At 59.5% G+C, this 5,723-nt stretch overlaps 1 protein-coding gene across 1 annotated transcript in view; it reads left to right on the forward strand.

The window, feature by feature from the left end:
- Positions 1-2,730: 2,730 nt before the first annotated feature.
- The window catches only part of MFSD1 (major facilitator superfamily domain containing 1), an 88,273-nt gene continuing 85,280 nt past the window's right edge, over positions 2,731-5,723 (forward strand). Inside the window, exon 1 of the mRNA XM_056113954.1 lies at positions 2,731-2,734. The gene's annotated coding sequence lies outside the window, so the exon portion shown is untranslated. The remainder of the gene's footprint in view (positions 2,735-5,723) is intronic.

Genomic DNA, 5,723 nt, shown 5'->3' on the forward strand with positions numbered 1-5,723 from the left:
GGCTAGGAAGACAGTACAGTGGGTAGGGCCAGAGAGCCCAGTGGGTAGGGCACTTGCCTGGCACACGCCCTGCCCAGGTTTGGTCCCTGGCACCACAGGGTCCCTGGTCCTTCCTGGAGAGCCAGAGCAGAGTCGGGAGTGAGCCCAGAGCACAGTCCGGTGTTGCCCCCAGACAAAACCGCTAGAAAGTGGGAGCTCTTCTGAGAAGCCGCGTCCCAGGAGGGGCACCTGCAGGGGCACCTCCCATGCCTGACCCAGGGCTTGTTCTCTGCCCTTGCCCCCGGGAGGGCATCCGTGGGGGCACCCTGACGTGCACTGCGGCCCGGGGAAGCTCTGAGACCCAGGACAGGACGAGCAGATGCAGCCGTTGTCCCTCTCCCTGGCTTGGTCACTCGCCCCTGCAGAGACCAGATTCTCCATCAGACTGGGGGGCGCAGGGGTCACCTGTGGGATGATGAGGACTCCGGGTTCCCCGTGCCAGGTCCCTGTGTCCTGGGGAGGGTTCAGGGTGGCTCAGGGCTGGGACCGTCTGCAGCTGCTCCAGAGAATGCTAGAACCTGCCGGGCCTGGGGCCTGAAACGGAAAGGTGGGAGCAGCTTCTCCCTTTCCTGCAGCGGTCGCGAGCCCGGGCCGGTGCTGAAGCCGCCCAGAATATCCCTGGCCCTGGGAGTGTCTCTCAGCTGACCGGGGCCTCTGCCCCATTTGAATTCTCTCCAAACCTTATCAGAGGTTTAAAAATAACTGTGGGCCGGCACTCCCGGTCACGTCCAACTCCCCGGCTGGAGATGGCCCCAGCCGCTTCCCGGTTACGCTTGGAGCCTCAGTGCACCTGCGGTCCCTGATCTACCAACGCTTGGAAATGCACAAAGGGAGTAGAGACCGCCCCGAAGACTGAGAGGGAAACTGTCATCCTGCAACTCTTCTCCACAGGGAAAAAGTTTGCCGAGTGTCACTGACCAAAGATGGACCTAAAGGGGTGAATGCTGGCGGCCCCCAACATCCCACAGGGCACCTCCTGAGCACCGCCAGGAGTAATTCCTGAGCACAGAGACGGGAGTGACCCCTGGGCATCGCTGGGTGTGACCCCCTCGCCCAACAAAAAAGCAAAAAAAAAAAACTCTATCCCCCCTCTCCTTCTCCTCCTCCCTCTCTCTTCTCCCTGCCTGCCTCCCTCCTTCCCGCCCCTTCTCCTTCTGTCCACCCTCCCTCTTTCCCTTTCTTCCTTCTTTCCTCCCCTCCATTCTCCTCTCTTCCTTCTTCCCTCCATTCTTCTCTCCCTCCATCCCGCCCTCCTTGACTCTCTTCCCTCCCTCCCTTCCTCCCTTTATCCCCTTCCCCCTCTCTTCCCTTCCCCCTCCCTCCATTCCTTCTTCCCTCCCTCCTTCACTTCCTCCCCTCCCCCTTCTCCCTCCCTCCCTCCTCTCCTCCTTCCTTCCATTCTAGACTGTCCCCACACCCAGTGATCAGCAGGCTGTCAGGCAGGCACCCTGCCGGGTTTCTCGATCATGTTTGGAGAGGGGACTCAGGCCACGGCCACTTGTGCTGGGAATTCAGGCCTGGAGTGTCCCTGCCGTGGAACAGTGGCCACGGGGGCCCCAGCTGCCCTCCGTGGCAAGTCTGAAGGCACTGGGCAACCTTCATCTGTGTAGCATGTTGGGAGAGGCGGGGCCAGGGAGAGGAACCTGGTGGCCCCAAGTCACCGCGTGGGCTTCAGGCGTCGCCCCCTTCCAGCAGGGACCCCGACCTCGCACTCCCTGAGCCCCAGAGCCTCCGCGGTGTCTCCATACCCAGGGCTGAAGAAACGCCAGGCGTGTGGACACGCCGTGGAGTAAGGCCCACGCTTACGCGCTTGTGTTTCAGCCATAGAGCAGGTTCTCAAACGCACAAACGTGTAAGAAAAGGCTCCTCCTCCGACCATCAACGGCCACATTTCATGCCGGCACTGAGCCAGCCCTCCTGGCACTGCAAGGCACTCGGGCAGCAGGTTGGCATCTGCCCCGCTGCTGCCGTGGTGACTGTGTTTTCCTGGACGGGTTCAGTCACCCGCGGCCGCTCTGAAATCCTGGCCCTCTAGGGAGAGGAAGGGAACCGGGTCCCCTCCCAGACCAGTCACTCAAGCCCAGCCCCACACACGTGCCCAGTTCCTCCAAGGCCCCCAGCGCTCCCCTGCACAGCTCAGGGATTAGCAGACAAAGCTCTGGCACCCGGAAACCACAGAGGTGTCGAGGGGCCAAGCGTCCTGGGACAGAACCATGGCTACAGCTCAGCCCTGAGCCTCCCAGGCGGGGCACAAACACTCCTGACTTTCGTAACGAGGGGTCCCGGGTTCCGGCAGACCCCTGGGTACCAAGGCGTTGGCCACCGCTGGCCGGGACGCCCACAGGGCAGGGCAGGAGGCCCCCAGCCAACGTGAAGTGAGTTAGGGCAGGAAAGGGGTGGGCGTTATGTTTCCTGTTTCAGTAAAGGGGATCGGCCTGGGTTTCACGGACCCCAAAGGGACCCAAACAGAGCGCATCAGATCCCCGTGCACGAGGGGCTCGGCCAGCAGTGCTCAGAAACAGCTCATCGATTCCCCTAGGGGGGCAGGGGGGCTTTGAATCAAGCCAGTGTGGTTTGGATCCCACCACCAGCTTCCCTGCTGCTTTTCCTTTCCCTGTTTGAGGTGGGGCCGGCATCCTGGTGCCGGAGTCGGTAGGAACCACAACAGTCACCGTGCTGGCAGAGCCGGGAGCCTGTCGGAAGAAATGACCTCACTTGGTTCTTAAACTTCAGCACCTGGACTTCACCTGTTCCTGTGTCCAGCAGGCAGCGATCAGGGCCCTGCCAGCCACGCTTCCTGGGGATGCTGCCTCCTTCCGCTCAGTGCCCATGAGGCCTCCCGGAACCGCCTCGGGATGGGCCCATCCCCTACAGACACCCAAGTCGTTTGTTTCCGGTCCCCCTCACCCAAGTGCCACGTCCAGGAGCGCGGGCTTGCTCCCCTCTCTGCCTCCATGTCCACTGGCACTGGCCGCCCACCCCGCAGACACCAAGTTCCCTCCCTCTAGGCCCACCCAAATGCAGAGCAAGGCGTGGGCCTGGGTGGCTCTGGCAGGAAGCAGGACAGATGCCACTTTCCAGCATGGCCCGTCCCCCACGTCCACGCAGCCAGCCCTGCCCGCTGCCGGGGACGTCCCACAGCCATGGCTATGCTGCCGTTCCCAGGCTGACCTGTCCACCTCGGAGGGCTGTGCCCCCGCCCCCGGGTACCACACCCCCCTCCCCCATCTCCATCTCTACCCAGCAGGTCTGGAGCCGCTGAGCTCCCGTCTCTCCTCTGCTTCCTGTTCAGTTTTGGCCTCTGCCAGCTGCCCGGTGCCTGCTGCTTCCGAGGCCCGTCAGCTCCACAGCCTGAGCTGAGACGGGCTCCCAGTTTAACACCCACCAGGGAACAAGGAGGGACGTTTCCTCACACGCGCCTTATTTGGCTATATTTGCAGGGGCCGGGAAGACGATTGGGTCACTGACCGGAATCTACTATTTTAGTGTCGTCCCTCACCAGCGGGTGGGGAGGGGGGCCTCCTCCCCATCTTGCGTTTGTGTTATTTTCTCTTTTATTTGGGGCCCAACCGTGCTCGGGGCTTGCCCCTGGTTCTGTGCTCAAGGATCACTCCTGGTGGTGCTTAGGGGACCTTGTGGGGTGCTGGGGATGGAAGCCCAGGGCCAGCTGCTTTTGAGGCAAGCTCATGAACCGCTGTGTGATGTGTAGCCCCTCTGCAATTTTATTGCCATGATTATGATAATTTGGGTATTTTGGTTAGACCCAAACATGCTCAAGGCTATGTGATCAGGGATTACTCCAGATGGTGCTCCAGGGACCATATGTGGTGCCAGGGTGGAGCCAGGGTCCCACACATGTGAGACGATCCCTGTCCTCTACACTCCAGTCCCTGTTTCTGTTATTTTTTTTCTTTCTTCCCTTTTGTCATTTCTTTTGAGTTTTGTTGATTTTTTTCTTTTCATTTTCTTTTGCTTTCTTGTTTAGGTAGCTTAAGGAGACTATTATTTCTGGTCTCAATTTAGAAATTCACTAATCTCTATTCTCTGAGCACTGTCTGGAAAAGTCTGAAAAAAATTTTTCCACAAAAACGTTTTTTAAATAATTTTTCAGTGGTTGACAATATGTACAAAAACTATTTTATATTAAATTTTAAAGTGCTACAAATACAGAAAATCCACAATAGCACTATCAATCCTAATTACTATGATGTTTATAATAACTTCTCACCCACAGCCTCTGAGAACTTGGCTAAAGGCAGGAGGTAAAAAGGTCCACAAGATTAAATTTCCCACTCCCAAAATATCCCCCAAAACTCCTGCCACCTCCAGGTCCCGCCCTGAAAACTCCTCACCCTGGCAGGGTTCATCCCTTCGCCAGGCGGCCTTTGGGGCCTGATGGTGCTGTGCTGGAGGGACAGCCCTCAGTGGACAGGCCACTGGCCTGTGTCCTCTCTCCTCTCCTCTCCGTTTTCGTTCCGGCCACCTGTCTTCATCGAGGTCAAGGCGACCTCTCCCAGAGCTTAGTAACACTCCAGCCCCGTCCACACTCACTTTTAACTTAAAATGTAAGAGATCGGCTGCTAAGATGGAATGGACATGCTCCCTTTCAAAACACCTCAGATGTGCCGGAGACTAAGCCCTAGAGCTCTGGAGAGGACAACCTGGGTCCCATCTCCCAGTGCGCTCCACACGCACACGCACTAACAGACGTGCACATGCGTGCACAGGGACTGGCTGCAGATTGAGCTGATACTGTATTTTTATTTCTATTACAAAGCCATTTAGTGGTATCAGGATCCGCCCCAGAATCAGAGGCAACAGCCGGAAGGGTGAGAAACTGGGGGCTCTGTCTAGAAAGATGCGCCGACCCCTATCCCCTCGCCGGAAACGGACGTCTGGACTCCCCCAAGGCCACGTGTTGGTGCCCGCGTTAGAGGCCTGGCCCCCTGCTCTAGCGGTCCACGCTGCTCTCTGCTCGGCTTCTGTGCAGGGCCCCGGTTATAACCACATCAGGTGCAGGGAGAGACCCCAGGCGTTCACCTGGCGGCCGAGTGGACCTTGGGGGTCCCAGGCGAGCCCCACAGAAGTCCTGGGCACTGCCGGGCTTCAGACCGAGCCCCAAGTGGACTTTTTACCCTAGGGTCAAGGCCCAGGCGCACCCTGGTGCCACCGGGGTATAGACCAAACCCCGTGTGGGGTGTAGTCACTGGGGTGTAGACCGATCCCCATGTGGGCATTGAGTGTCAGTGGGGTGTAGACCAACCCCTATGTGAGCACTGAATGTCAGTGGCGTGTAGACCAAATCCCTCACACTCTGGTGCCTCTAAGGTGCAGAGAGAACCCCATATGGACTCCGGGTGCTACTGGGGTATAGATCGGTCCCCATATGGATTCCGGTGTGGGGTGTAGACCGACCCCCATATGGACTCGGGGTGTCGGTGGGGTGCAGGCCGAGCCCCTCGCGGACCCTGGTGCCTCGGGATCCTGCCGAACCGCCCCGAGATGGGCCTAACAGTGTCTCTGCTGAAGCCCGGCAGCCCAGCACGCGCTGTGTTGTGGCGGTCGCCGTGGCAACGGCGCGCCGGACCCGCCCCCCTCAGTGCCGTCAGGCGCCGGCCAATAGGAGCGCGCGCGGCCGCCCGCCCCGCCCCGCCCCGCCCCGCCCCGCGAGTCCTCACAGCGCT

This window comes from Sorex fumeus, unplaced genomic scaffold (genome assembly GCF_029834395.1).
Source record: "Sorex fumeus unplaced genomic scaffold, SorFum_2.1 ptg000024l, whole genome shotgun sequence".
Taxonomy (NCBI): Eukaryota; Metazoa; Chordata; class Mammalia; order Eulipotyphla; family Soricidae; genus Sorex; species Sorex fumeus.